Source organism: Nelusetta ayraudi, unplaced genomic scaffold, assembly GCF_046127955.1.
Source record: "Nelusetta ayraudi isolate G7.1 ecotype Tasmania unplaced genomic scaffold, CSIRO-AGI_Nayr_v1 ptg000043l, whole genome shotgun sequence".
Lineage (NCBI taxonomy): Eukaryota > Metazoa > Chordata > Actinopteri > Tetraodontiformes > Monacanthidae > Nelusetta > Nelusetta ayraudi.
Window position 1 is genome coordinate 209315 of NW_027466093.1, and position 13897 is coordinate 223211.

Below are 13897 nucleotides of genomic sequence, written 5' to 3' on the forward strand. Positions count from 1 at the left end.
AGGAGCAGTCGAGCCAGCCTGACGGTCATCCCTCCTCCGCTCCCAAGTCTGCAGTTAGTCACTTCTGAAATGGTGTTAGAGCACGCAGCCGTAGGGGTGGGCTGCCATTTTCTTTGTCCCCTCTTTTCTCCTGTTTAATAAGTGTGGAGGGAGGTTAGCCTTTCTGTATTTGGCTTCTCTTTCTTTCTTTAGTTAGTTCTTAAGGCGAGCTAGTTGGAGTTTGGTTTATTATTTTGGCCTGGGCCCACCCTGAAGCCTTTGCTGCCCACCGGTTAAGTTGTTTTGTTTCTTTCATTTACTGATTCATAAATGTTTTTGTTGAAAACCGCCAACTGCCGTGAGAAATTAATGAGGCTTGGGAGTGGGGGAAGGTGTCCCACACGTTGCGTCTCGGTCCCCCTCGACGGGACGTAACACGGAGTTTTCACCGTGACAGCAGGTTGAGCTCCTACCGTTTTACAAGTGACGTCGTCACGTTAGCCTGTTCCATCCCTGCTAAATTCTTTAAAGAACTACCGTTAGTAAAGTTTTAAATTATAATACACTCTACACTAATTGTAATTTCCTGCCCGTGGTTCTATATTGCAACAGTTGACGGCTCATATCAGCAGATAAGCAGCAACAATCTGGGCATTGCGGGTGATTCCTAAATATGTCATTTCTTATTAATTAGCCCATAAGTGTTGTACACCAGTGTGACACCAAATGCTTGTTGCTGACAGCAGTGAAGAAATGACACTCTAGTGGTTCTGCACATTAGTATAAATAGAGTGATTCTCTATCATTACATCACAGGAGGGCGGCACTCTGACAGATTCCATGAACCTGGACACTGATGATCCAGACTCCGGTCCAGATGAGCCAACAGGCCACAGTGGAAACGGGTCAGAACATGGACTGGCTGCTGAAAGGATCCAGGTAGGTGGCGCTGTCATCCCAAGTTGTGTGGTGTGGAGGATCAGGGCCAAAGTTCCAGATGCTCACAGATGTGACTGTGGATTCAGGAGGAGTGTTTGAAGGCTGGACTCCCAACAGTGATTGGCTGCTGAGGACCTCTCAATCACAATCAGGTTTTTTCGTGGCTGTGAGATTGAAAGTGAGATTGCATTGTCCAGGTAGGAGGACAGCAGTCAGCCATGTTTCACCTCCAGTCAACACGCAGTGGTTCACATGAAGGTCCAAGAGGCCTACAGACCTACACTGAGTCTGGACGTGGCAGTACAGTTGGATCATTGTCTTTGTTGTGTTGTTTGGTCATTGTGATCCAATGTAATGTGAGAGAAGGACGAGTGCAGTTATATTGGAGTGAGTTATTTCGAGTGTAATAGAAGTTATAATGCAGAGTCTGTTTTTATGAAATATTCTATCACCTGGCAACCATCCATCCATCCATCCATCCATCCATCTTCTACTGCCGTATCTGGAGTCAGGTCTCGGGGGCAGCAGCCTCAGCAGAGACCCCCAGACTACCCTGGACCCAGTCACCTCCTCCAGCTCCTCCAGTGGGACCCCAAGGCTTCCCAGTCCAGCCCAGAGACCTGGTCCCTCCAGCAGGGTCTCCTCCTGGTGGGACATGCCTGGAACACCTCCCCAAGGAGGCGTCCCAAACAAGACCCCGAGATGCTGGAACTCCTCCCCCTGAGGCAGGGCCTCCCCACCGACCCAGAGAGGGCAAACCACCTCATATCCAGCATTGATTTATCTGTTGGTGATTAATTATAATGTATCATTTATTTTATTTAAATTATATTTGAACTGAATTGGATTTGTTTGTAAAAGTGAGATTTATTTTCATTGATTCATGTGGTTTATGTTGAGACCTAGTGGAGAAGTGGGTATGGCCTACAGAAGGTTTGAGTACACAAGTTATTCAGATATGGAGAATCCCCATGGTAGGACTTCAGGAGATATATAATCAAAGTGTTAAAGCAGCAGAAATGAAATGTCAGTTGAGGTCAAAGTCACACAGGTTGTGATGGCTTTTATTGTCAGAATATTGAATCATTGAAATATAATGTTTGAGCTAGTAACAAAGTTAGGATGATATAACATAATCACATAAAATAAATGATCTGGTTTCCTTCTGATTCATTGATGTCCTTCTGAAATCTCCACACAAACATCTGGCAAGCATCAAAACCATGAATTATTTTGAGGGAAACTTCTTTTGTCTTACTTATGATTCAATAATGATTTGAGTTCCCATCACAGGTGTTGTGAATCACTTTATCTTTTCCACATGATTTCCTTATTTAAGATCATGAAGCAGAAATAAAGTCTCTTGAAAAGTATTTTTCACCTCCAAAATGAAGATGTTATAGAACTCTGAAGTGAGAGCAGAGCAGTGCGTTGTTGATGTGTGGAACCTTCATGCTGAGATGTTCCAGCCGTGGATGATGAGAGCAGAAGCAGTGGTTGTGTTGCTGCTGCCTTCACTGAGCAGCTGCTCCAAGTCCTGCTTCTTCCACTGAGGATTCAGCTCCACCAGTGGCTTCTGGGACGTCTCTCCCAGTAACCACAGCAGCTTGTAGGGAGAAGCAGTCCGCCAGCCACCAGGCTGCACTGGGGTCAAAGGTCGTGACACGCCCACACAGTGTTGGTGCGTGCAGCTTGCTGTTTGGCTCCACTGGTTGTAGTTCTGTCAGCCACCAGTAGATGGAGCGCTCCTCTTCACTCTCCTCATCCTCACCACCACCTGCAAAGATAAGAAGAGACAGCAGGAGTCAGGACCAGGACGGTCCTTGAACGCATCATCACAGAGACGTTGACTGTTGATGGAGATGATGGAGTGACTGGTGAGAAGAAGCAGACTCTCAGTCACATGTCAAGTGTGGAACATCAGAAGTTCATGTGACCATGGAGTGTTGGACTGATACTGAGGCCTGATGAAGATGAACTGATCAATAATTGAGTGGTGAACTGAGAGAAGAAGCAGTTTGGCAGCAGATGTTGGATGAATGAGGAGCAGCTGGACGTCACCATCCTCCTCTCACACTGTGACTGGGAACACTGGACCTCTGCTGTGGGATCAACTGGCTTTGGTGCTGGAACCATCATCCACTGGTTCCAAACCAGTACTAACCTCACACTCTTCAGTTGATGGTCACTGCTGTAGACAAGATCCATCAGTGGCTTCACTGATGACTCCTTCAGGGGGTTCATATTCAGGTCCAGCTCTCTGAGGTGGGAGGGGTTGGACTTAAGAGCTGAGAGCAGGCAATCACAGCTGAGCTCTGACAAATTGCAGCCCCACAACCTGAATAGAGAATAAATTATGGAATTTATAATGATGGAGAGTTTTTCCTGGGTGTCATCACTCTGAAAATCAAAGTGAAATGTCCACTTCAGCATCTGCAATCTGCAATCTGACCACTAGATGGGAGGATTTTACCCACTGTACCTTCAAGCCCAGTTTCATTCATTACTATCACAAACCAGTGTCTGCAAATTGAATTTCCAATAGCAGTAAAGTGAAAATCATGACGACAACAACAAGAGTTATAGAAGTTGTAGAGTGAAGAGGGTGAACTGACCTCAGAGACTCCAGTTTACAGTCTGGACTCTGCAGAAAACCACTCAGCTCCTTCACTGATGAATCCTGAAGATAGTTCTCAGCCAGGTCCAGCTCTCTGAGGTGGGAGGGGTTGGACTTCAGAGCTGAGAGCAGCCAACCACAGCTGATCTTTGACAACCTGCACCTCTCCAACCTGAATAAAGAAGAAATGAAGGAGAGTTTATAATGATGGAGAGTTTTTCCAGGGTGTCATCACTCTGAGAATCAAAGTCAAAAGTCGACTTTAGAATCTGACACTCAACAAAGGAGAGAGGGTGAGTGAATGAGCGCTGAAATCTGACCACCAGATGGCAGGATTTTACACTCTGTACCTTTAAACCAGGGGTGCTCACACTTTTTCAACATGCAAGCTACTTTTAAAATGACCAAGTCAAAAAGATCTACCTACTATACAATCGGTGTGTGTGTGTGTGTGTGTGTGTGTGAGTGTGTGTGTGTGTGTGTGTGTGTGTGTGTGTGTGGAACGCAGATGTTTTGCTAGCAGCATCTCCCAGGATCTCCGGTGCTTCTGCTGTGCGTGACTTTGAAGCGTATTTTGTGAGTGAGGCGTCTCCGTCAGTTTACGCCAGGATTGCAGGCTCACGCGACAAGCACGGTAGTTTGGCGTGTATTTAAAGAAAACAACAGCCAAACTCTTTTTGCTGTCCCTGTCTGCTCTCATACAGAATGCAGGTATCTGAAGTATACATTGATTTTAACAATTATAATAGTTTCAGATTTAAAATGAAATCTGCTTTATGTCTCTTTATTTGATCTGAGCAGTGCAGAAGCCGATTCGTCTCATTTACCTTTGACTGTAAAATCCAGCACATATAAAAACAAAATCCAGCACATCGTACATTATGACCAAGATCACTGAGTTCCTGCTTGAACCATTCTACCTGCTGGAAGTGACGAGGACTCCACACGATTGACCTAATGGACACCCCTGCATCAAACCCAGTTCCACTCATTTCAAACACAAACCAGTGTCTGCAAATTGAATTTCCAACAGCAGTGAAGTGAAAATCATGACAACAACAACAAGAGTGATAGAAGTTGTAGAGTGAAGAGGGTGAACTGACCTCAGAGTCTCCAGTTTACAGTCTGGACTCTGCAGAAAACCACTCAGCTCCTTCACTGATGAATCCTGCAGTTGGTTCTGACGCAGGTCCAGGTGTCTGAGGTGGGAGTCGTTGGATTTCAGAGCTGAGAGCAGCCAATCACAGCTGAGCTCTGACAACCTGCAGCCCTCCAACCTGAATAGAGAAGAAATGATGGAGAGTTTAGAATCAAAGTCAAATGTCGACTTTAGAATCTGACACTCAACAAAGGAGAGAGGGTGAGTGAATGAGCGCTGCAATCTGAAATCTGACCACCAGATGGCAGGATTTTACACTCTGTACCTTTAAACCAGGGGTGCTCACACTTTTTCAACATGCAAGCTACTTTTAAAATTACCAAGTCAAAAAGATCTACCTACTATACAATCGGTGTGTGTGTGTGTGTGTGTGTGTGTGTGTGTGTGTGTGTGTGTGTGTGTGAGTGTGTGTGTGTGTGTGTGTTTGTGTAACGCACATGTTTTGCTAGCAGCATCTCCCAGGATCTCCGGTGCTTCTGCTGTGCGTGACTTTGAAGCGTATTTTCCGAGCGAGGCGTCAAAACAAAATTCAGTACATCGGACATTATGACCAAGGGCCAATTCCAATTCCTCCCTTAACTCCTCAATCTCAACCCTCGCCCTTAACCCTCAATCTTTGGCCCTCAATCTTGGCCCTCAAAAATAAGTGTAAGGGCTTAGAAATGGGACATCCCTTAAGTGCAGTTACGTCTTCAGACTGTGGGGGGCTGCCTTACGCCAAAGCTAAGTCCAGTCTGTCAAGAAGACGACAACGACGAAGAAGGAGAAGAAGAAAAAGACGATGAAAAAGAAGAAGTCCTCCGTCGCTACACAACGAGGTACACAAGTAACGTGAAGCCGGGACCGCCGGTCCGGCTGACAACCATCGTAAAGTAAAAAAAAATAAAAATGTTACGCAACAACAATGTCAATAATCCATAAAAAACTCTTAAACTAAGACAATAAAATGGTTTTGTAATATTTATATCTTTATTAACTAAGAAAATACTTCCATTTGTAGCTCGCTTTTTTGTCGCCATCTTTTTCGAAGATGTCTTGGCGAAAATACGCAATGCCTTCTGGGTAGCCCTCACTGCCAAGGGTGGTCCCGGAGAATCTAAATATTGAGGGCGATACAGCCCTTAATCTCCTCCCTCAACTGGACGTTCTTAGAATCGGGACAACATTTGCACCTAGCAAGGAGTGCGCATTTTTGAGATTGAGGGTTAAGGGAGGAATTGGAATTCACCCCAAGATCAACCACAACCACCGTGTTTTCTAATCATTGACTTCCTGCCTGAACCATTCTACCTGCTGTAAGTTACGAGGACTCCACTCTTAAAGCTCTCTCTCTCTCTCTCTCTCTCTCTCAGTCTCCCTCTCTCTCTCTCTCCGACCTAATGGGCACCCCTGTTTCAAACCCAGTATCACTCATTTCAAACACAAACCAGTGACTGCAAACTGAATTTCTAACAGCAGTGAAGTGAAAATCATGACAACAACAACAAGAGTGATAGAAGTTGTAGAGTGAAGAGGGTGAACTGACCTCAGAGTCTCCAGTTTACAGTCTGGACTCTGCAGAAAACCACTCAGCTCCTTCACTGTTGAATCCTGCAGTTGGTTCTGACCCAGGTCCAGGTGTCTGAGGTGGGAGTCGTTGGATTTCAGAGCTGAGAGCAGCCAATCACAGCTGAGCTCTGACAACCTGCAGCCCTCCAACCTGAATAGAGAAGAAATGATGGAGAGTTTAGAATCAAAGTCAAATGTCGACTTTAGAATCTGACACTCAACAAAGGAGAGAGGGTGAGTGAATGAGCGCTGCAATCTGAAATCTGACCACCAGATGGCAGGATTTTACACTCTGTACCTTTAAACCAGGGGTGCTCACACTTTTTCAACATGCAAGCTACTTTTAAAATTACCAAGTCAAAAAGATCTACCTACTATACAATCGGTGTGTGTGTGTGTGTGTGTGTGTGTGTGTGTGTGTGTGTGTGTGTGTGTGTGTGTGTGTGTGTGTAACGCACATGTTTTGCTAGCAGCATCTCCCAGGATCTCCGGTGCTTCTGCTGTGCGTGACTTTGAAGCGTATTTTGCGAGTGAGGCGTCTCCGTCAGTTTACACCAGGATTGCAGGCTCACGCGACAAGCACGGTAGTTTGGCGTGTATTTAAAGAAAACAGCCAAACTCTTTTTCCTGTTCCTGTCTGCTCTCATACAGAATGCAGGTATCTGAAGTATACATTGATTTTAACAATTATTATAGTTTCAGATTTAAAATGAAATCTGCTTTATGTCTCCTTTATTTGATCTGAGCGGTGCAGAAGCCGATTCGTCTCATTTACCTTTGACTGTAAAATCCAGCACATATAAAAACAAAATCCAGCACATCGTACATTATGACCAAGATCACTGAGTTCCTGCCTGAACCATTCTACCTGCTGGAAGTGACGAGGACTCCACACGATTGACCTAATGGACACCCCTGCTTCAAACCCAGTTCCACTCATTTCAAACACAAACCAGTGTCTGCAAATTGAATTTCCAACAGCAGTCAAGTGAAAATCATGACGACAACAACAAGAGTGATAGAAGTTGTAGAGTGAAGAGGGTGAACTGACCTCAGAGTCTCCAGTTTACAGTCTGGACTCTGCAGAAAACCACTCAGAACCTTCACTAATGAATCCTGCAGCTGGTTCTGACCCAGGTCCAGGTGTCTGAGGTGGGAGGGGTTGGACTTCAGAGCTGAGAGCAGCCAATCACAGCTGAGCTTTGACAACCAGCAGTACTCCAACCTGAATAGAGAATAAATGATGGAGAGTTTATAACGATGGAATTTTACCAGGGTGTCATCACTCTGAACATCAAAGTGAAACGTCGACTTCAGAATCTGCAAGAAAAGCAGTCTGCAATCTGACCACTAGATGGGAGGATTTTACCCACTGTACCTTCAAGCCCAGTTTAGGGCGTGTTTTCATTGCCTTGCCTCACCACGGTTCGCCTCGGTACGATTGCGTTTTCATTGGCTCTGTGATTACGAGACCGTGGGCGGAGTCGACACGGTAAAGCGGGACAATGTTTTCCCCAGCATCACTTCTGTGCGATACACAACAGCGCAGCGATGGACAAAGTAGAAGTTGTTTCATACCTGCTGCTCGGTCTGTGGTTGCTTTTCTGTTCAAGAAAGAACACTTTCCCTCACTGAAGTCACAGTTGATCATTTATGTAGCAACATTTATAATTTATTGTTTCGTTTTCCATGCGAGCAAATGTGTAGTTCAACCTTCATATTTTCACCAAAAGTAAACACGAGACGGATACAACGGGAAATAGCGTTTATTTAAAAACAAACAGAAAAACAGACAGTAAACACGCCTCCTTATTTGAAATAGCTGCCCTAGCGAGCCAAGGACGACTTTGTAATATGCCGGTGTTTGAGGCTTCCTCGCGGCCAAGAGCCACGTCCTCTCGACGAATCAGTATTTCTTCTGTCCTCAAGACTCCTGGGGTTCCCTAGCTTACCGCGCCTCACGCAGAGCAACTCGATTTGTTTTCTTTACCGAGCGCTTCGCCATTTGCCGTTTGTCGTTTTCGCGAATATGGTTGAACACACTCGCGACGTCGAGGGCATTCCCGGTTCGCCTGCCTCTCCCCAAAAGACGAAAGTAAACATGTATTGAAAAAGCTGTTTTCAAAAACTGTATACACATAAATGTATTTGTACAACACCAATAGTAGCTACTTGTATTCACGGTACAATGTACCTGACACGGAAGTTCTGTGTCAAAGGAGTTGGCGTGGATGTCCGCTCTGACAGGGAACATCGACGCGGACACGGAGCCAATCCAGTGCCCTGCTCGTCGCTACGTCACCACTAAACTCGCTTCGTCTTGCTCGGACCCTGGGGGATTGAGGTACCAAAACAGCGCCCCCTACAACTGTGTAGCGGCCAGTGCAAACACCCTAAAACCATACCGTGGCGAGGTGAGGTGAGGCAATGAAAACACGCCCTTTCATTCATTATCAAAAAAAAAGTGACTGCAAATTGAATTTCCAACAGCAGTGAAGTGAAAATCATGACAACAACAACAAGAGTGATAGAAGTTGTAGAGTGAAGAGGGTGAACTGACCTCAGAGTCTCCAGTTTACAGTCTGGACTCTGCAGAACACCACTCAGCTCCTTCACTGATGAATCCTTAAGGTGGTTCCAACTCAGGTTCAGCTCTCTGAGGTGGGAGGGGTTGGACTTCAGAGCTGAGAGCAGCCAATCACAGCTGAGCTTTGTCAACCAGCAGTTCTCCAGCCTGAATAAAGAATCAATATTTGATTTCTTCCATGGTGCAAATGTCATATTCAGAGTCATTTCTCCCTGTTGATGATCCAGATGTGCAGCTGTTGGGATCACTGAGTCATTCCCTCAAAGGAGTCATTGTGCCAGTGTGTTGTCAACACAATAACAACAGCAGTGTGTCAGTCAGTGTGCAGCCAATCAGCAGTGAAGATGGAAAATAATCAGTGAGTCCTTTGTGTGCTTGTGGCTGTTTTCAGTCATCAGAGACTCGTTACAAGTCAAACACATTCAAAGGACAAGATGAAGAAATACTGCTGCACTATTAATCTGCCTCTAATATTTCTTCACACGATCTTCTGCTCAGTCATGTGACCTTCATCACCAATCAACAACTTCCATTGAGCTCCAAAGTGACTGGAGACATTTTCCACACTTTCTCCCACCATCCAAAGTCTTTTCTGGCTGCAGATTGTTGACATGAAAATATCAACATCCACTTTGTCGAGATGAGTCTTTAATATCTGCTTCAAAGTCTTCACACTGAGCAGCGTTACACACCAGTTGTCATCTGCTGACACACACTGTCCACCAGTAGAAAGCAGGAACTGACCTAGGAAACTTCCAGTCTGCAGTTTGGACTCTGCAGTCCAGCACAGAGCAGCTTCACTCCAGGATCCCTCAGGAAGTTCTCACTCAGGTCCAGCAGTGTGAGGTGGGAGGGGCTGGACTGCAGAGCTGAAGACACCACTGCACAGTGAAGCTCTGAGAGTTCACTGGATGAAGGAGAGCAGAGAGAGAAGTTGTGGTCGACATGTGAGATTCTGAAGACAGTGAAAGTGAATCAAGACTCATTAATGTCTGATCATCATCATCATCATCATCATCATCTTCATCATCATCACCATCACCATCACCATCATCATGTAAATGGAGGGAAGTCCTGCGGTGGTGCAGCATGTGTTTACATCTGTGGTGCGTGGTGCCGGGACACTGCAGTGGTATGCAAACACTGTTCACCACTGGCACAGTTGATGATCATAAAGTGCCGTCCATTCTATCTGCCCTGGCAGTTTACTGCCATTTTGCTAGTTGCAGTTTACATCCCTCCCACCAACAACAGCAGTGAGAGGAACGCTGCACTCAATGAACTGTACCAGGCCATCAGTGATCAACAGACAGCAAACCCAAAAGCTTTACCATCCTCACTGGAGATTTTAGTCATGCTGACCTCAAGACTGTCCTTCCAAAAGTCCACCAGCATGTTGGATTTCCAACAAGGGGGGACAACGCTTTGTATGTGGAGGTGTTCCGAGGGAGGAGCAGGGCTCGTGCTCATGTGCGATCAATTCCACAAGGATTGGGACGCTCAAAGGAAATGGGTGTGCGTTTGTGCGTTCGCAACATTTTGATCATCCAGATTTTTTTGTTTCAGGATGAAATCCATGTACGTTTTTGTAAATGAAGCCCCAGGTCCTCAGTGTCTCAACTACAGTGTCCTCAGTGCAGCTTCGAACTCCAGTGTGTTCCAGCCACTGAGTGTCAACACGTCCTGTTGTGACTGACAGTGTTGCTCTGATCTGCTGCTTCAACTCAACATGATGCTCAGTTGCGTGTAAAGTCACTGCAGCTTGGAGCTCCACTGGATCAGAGATCCTTCACTGGCGTCTCTTCGGACTCCACTGCATCTTTGATCCAACTGCTGTTTTATTGTCTGCTGCCAAATGAAGGAAGGATGTGATGTGTTTGTGTTTTCAATGTGTTGATTGTGTTGATTGACTGTGTAGTTCCACAGTTTTCATTCATGTAGCCGCTCTTTACCTTTGACGCTCAGGTGTCTTCAATGTCCGTCCGTCATACCAGCACCACTACATCATTCATAAATTGATGAGACGTGGGTTCCATTTAACTCGTTTATTTTCCTTCTTGAGTTTTTGGTTCAAGGCAACACAGACAACGTGAGGTCAAAAGAATTTTTGGCTCACCAACCACTCCGGCTTGACCCGCTTTCCATCAAACAAACATTTCGGCCATTTTTTTTTCTCGACCTAAAATAGCTGCGGGTCACCTTTCAAAATAAAATAACGGCTTCAGCATCAGAATCGGATGGTCTTGGTTCCCTTTCTTGAAGAACTTGGCAGTTGTCAGCCAGAAGGCATCTTGCACTGTACCCCTGACGACGCCATTAACTTCGTCCAGCAGTGCAACGTAGGGCTCTTTCATCAGACGTTGACTGATACATGACTGAACGAATGGCTCGCGGCTTAGCGCATCAGCGACAACGTTCTTAACGCCAGGGACATACTTCAGATCGAAATCGAATGCGGCAAGCTTAGCAACCCATCTTTGTTCACATGCGTCCAAACACGGCTTTGTTAAGATGTAGGACAATGGGCAATGACAATGACCAAACTTGTCACAAATGGCCCATTTTAACGCCAGGAATTCCAACCTGTGCGCTGGATAGTTAATTTGTGATCGGGACAGTGTCTTGCTGGCGAAAGCGACAGGTCGAGCAACAGTCTCACCTGGTGGCACTTGAGACAGGACTGCGCCAATGCCATCAAACGACGCATCAACAGCGAGAACGAAGGGCTCACTGAAGTTGGGGTGGGATAAGGTGACATTGCAAGCTAATTCATTCTTCAGGGTCTGGAACGATTCTTTGCATGCAGCAGTCCAGTCGCTCGCCATAAGCGCTGGTGGAGCAGATGATCGCTTTTTCACCTTCCTGCCTCTCATGGCCTTATGCTGCACCTGCCTTCCAGAGAGGAGTCTGAACAAGGGTTTTGCTTTAGCAGAGCAGTCAGCTATGAAGTGCTGATAGTAGAAGATTAGGCCCAGGAAAGAATTAATCTTCCTCCAGGAAGGGGTCACACCATCACTCTCCATCAGGTCAGCCTCTCCCACACCCATGATGGCTTTCATCTTGTCAGGGTCCTTCATCACCCCGTCCCCACAAATGACATGTCCCAGGAACCTTACTGACCTCCGCAAGAGATGACACTTCTTGGGGGCCAGTTTGAGTTTGTGACTTTTCAGACGGGAGAACACCATCTCTAGACGCTCAAGCGCCTGCTGTTCAGTTGGGGCAAAGACCATCAGGTCATCAAGATAGCAGAGCAGACTAGTGAAGTTTTCATCCCCGAAGATTGACATCATCATTCGCATGAATGTTGCAGGACTGTTGGACAGACCTTGTGGCATTCTGTTGTACTAGTGGAGGCCAAAAGGTGAAGAGAAAGCTGTGTATTTTTTGTGCTCTTCATGGAGTGGCACATTGTAGAAGCCAGACGTCAAGTCCATGGTGGAGAAGAAGACATTTCCTCCAAGTGCAACCCACCGATCCTGGGGTGCCTTGGGCCAGGCCGTCGAGTCGGACCATGAACAGGACTGTTTGAAGCTGGGGAAGATCTTTGCAGGAGCACCTTCTCCAGCATGTTAATAAGGCGGTTCAGGGCATCAGGGTCAGTGGCCTGTGGCTGCAGTGGGCTCTGTTCTTCAGCAGGTGGTGCAGGTGGCGAGACAGCAGCAAGAGCATTCACTGACACCCTTTCTCTGGAAGTTCTGTTCACTGACATCATTTCAGAATGATATTCGTTCAGAATGTCTTGGACTTCACAAGCAGTCCACTTGTCTATCGTCTTCGACCTGAAGGTCATGGCGAGCTCAGTAGAAGGGCAGTTCTTTATGAACATTCGAGTCACCTCAGTGCTGGGGCTGTCCAGTGACTTTGCTTGCTCCTTCAGACGTTCAATGGCCAAGTCAACAGCGCGGTTCAGTCTAAGCCAGTAGTCAAAGGCATCCTCACCCTTCCCAGGAAGAGTGGTGTAAAAGTCTGCTAATGGGAGTGGTGAACACGGAACAGAATCAAAGTGCTTCCGCAAGAGACCATAAATGGCATCGGGGTTACAGGTGATGTTAATACCACTGTTCCTGGTCCCAAACCTGACAACATCCTTTGCTTTGCCACCAAGATGAACAAGGATCTCCTCCGCTTGTTCCTCAGGTTGCAGATTCCCCCTCTTAATGAAACTCCTCATGAGCTCCTCCCACTCCTGGACGGAAACAGAGTCTGAGTTGTCTCCTCTGAAGCAGGGGGGCTCCTTCAGCTTTCGATGAGGGACATATTGCAAATGGGACACGTCAAAAGCATTTGTGGTAGACACATTTGCATGGCTAGGTCGAGGGGTAGCACTATGTAAAGGGGAACTGGCTAGCATATCAGCATGGGCAGGTGAAGGGGCAGCACTGAGTAAAGGGGTAGTGACAGATGCACTGAGGTGAGAGATAATGTCCTGTGCCACCCGCTAGCTGACCTGTTGAATCAATGCATCACCCATCTGACCTACAATACTAGCAGCAATAACATCAGGGGTAGGTGCAGGGGAACACATGCTGTGCCTGTCCGGGACAGGGGAATGCGTGCCCTGGCTAGCAAGGGCATGAGGGTTTGCATCTGAGTTGGGGGGAGGGATAACACCAGTACTGAGCAAGGGGCGCCCAGGTGTACACTGATTATCCAACACTACACCACCCCCCTGAACAGGACTCTCAAACAGTAAACTTGAAGGATGCATAAAACCCCTCCCTCTGCCAGCACCAAAAGGAATGACAAAAACATTACCCTGAGGATTACTCATCTTTCCAAAAAGTTAACAAAACACAATACCACAAAACAAAAGGATGAAACCACAAAAGGCCTAGACTGGAAACTGAAAAAAAAAAAAAAATCAAATCAAAAAAAAAAATCAAATAAAAGTACATAAACCCTCTATCTGATGTTTAACACTGCACAAAAGCAACACATCTGACCGACTTCAGTGACCGCAGATGAACAGCAGCAGCAGAACAGTCCCCGGGTCGCTCTGCAGCATCGGTAGCACAACAAAAGAGTCTCGAGTCACGGCACCAATGTGACCTCTCCTATTCTGTCC